This window comes from Odontomachus brunneus, unplaced genomic scaffold, assembly GCF_010583005.1.
Source record: "Odontomachus brunneus isolate Ranch 3 - 2012 unplaced genomic scaffold, Obru_v1 Obru_scaffold_306, whole genome shotgun sequence".
Classification (NCBI taxonomy): domain Eukaryota; kingdom Metazoa; phylum Arthropoda; class Insecta; order Hymenoptera; family Formicidae; genus Odontomachus; species Odontomachus brunneus.
The window spans coordinates 129306-131044 of record NW_022639756.1 but is presented as its reverse complement, the minus strand read 5'-3'; positions in this window follow the sequence as shown (position 1 = coordinate 131044).

The window sequence follows — 1739 nt, the reverse complement described above, 5'->3', positions numbered from 1 at the left end:
GGAGCGGTAAGCAAGGATGTAGACTTTACGAATCCAATAAGTCTACGCGGATGTCGACTTTACGAATCCAATAAGTCGACGGAGCGGTATCGAGGAATGCCGACTTTACGTATCCAATAAGTCGACGGAGCGGTGACGAGGAAGGTCTAGGAAACGGTGTTCTAGTTAGCGGTGTTCGCGAGGTGCTATTGCTGTCGGAGTCGGAGCTCTGTTCAGCGGAGTGCCTCGGAAGACTGCTCTCGCTGAGCTTTTCGTGCGGTCTTTTATACTTCTTTTAACATGCTATTATGTTGTGATCTTTGCGGTCGGTCGGTGATGTTTACATCGGTTTGTCGCGTTCGGTTTCGTGACGAGTCGTTTGATTGTCGTTACCCGGTTCTTGTTCTATTTCTATTTGTTTCGCGAACGGCTCGTTACATCACCCCCCTGCGTGACTAGGTGCACGTCCCGGGCACTTTATAGATTGCCTTCACCGCGCCGGATGGCCAAAAACGAATGCGCCATATTTCGCCGTCTATTTCTACGTGATATTTTATATAATTCGCGGATTCGTGGCGTGGTATCGAGAATTGTCTCCCGTCCGGGAGTCTTACGGTCCGCTGTTGTGGTGGTGGATGAGCTTGTGGCCGTGCTGGTACTGTGTCTGTGATCGTCAAGACTGTTGTTGCGTCTTTCTGTCTTGGGTCGTTTGCTGGCTTAACTGGGTTGGTCACGCGCTCTGGTGTTGCGGCGTTTCTCGGAGGCGGTTGCCAGTTGTCCAGCCACCGGAGTATCTCCCTGTTGACGCTCATCCTCTGGAGTTTGCGTGAGTCGGACTTTGCTGTGTGTGTGTCTAGCTCTCTGTGTCTTTCGTGTGTCGGTTCGCCGTAGAGTGTGTCTGGTCTTTCTAGATCGGCTCCTTTTATTCTCATTTTTGGTGTTTTTCTCCCTTCTCCTGGAGATATCTCCCCTCTCCTTTTGGTTTGTCTTTGCTGACAAGATTGGTGTTGGTGACGGTTGTTCGTCGTTTGTGCAGAGGTCGCCGGGTTGACCTCTGGTGTCGGCATAGTGGTACCGGAGGTCGCAGAGTTCCTCCGGTTTCTATTTTCTGTGCCTTTTAGGCCCTTCGGGCGTATTTGAGTGTGCCCGTAGGACCGAAGCGGAATCGCCACAGCTCCCCGTCTATGAAGCGGCGATACCTTCTTGCTGTGTGCACCGCGTGGTACGGTATATATATTGTTCTTCCGTTGTCGAGCGTGATCGTTGTTGCTGGTGGTGTTTTGGTTTGTGGTGTCCTTTCTAATTTTATGTGTTTGTTTGCTGGTAGAATTATGTCCGTGACTATTTGAATGTTGGATACCGGTGGTGTTGTTTTGCCTGGTTTTTTATGGCTGTCTTCTGTTTGATTTTTCTCTGGTGGTGTTATATTCCCGGATTGCGCCGTGTTGTTTCTAGTTCTCTGGCCCCAGACCACCGGGTTGATATGTGGTCGACGTCTCGTGGGTGTTGGGCGTATTTATTCTCCCATTAACAACTTCAGCTTTTTCTCTGCGATTCTCGCTGATGGTGGTGTTTTTTTCGCAGGGTATTGCCGGCCTCCTTTTTGGTGGTGCGTCCACTGGTGGTCGCTTGCCTGGTGGTAGCGGCTGAGTTTTTTCCTTTTCCCCGGAAGGTAGGAGGCTGTCCCATAATGCCTGGGCTTCGGCCTCATTCCACGTGGTTAAGATGGTTTGTATTGTCTCTTCTATGTTTTCGTCCAT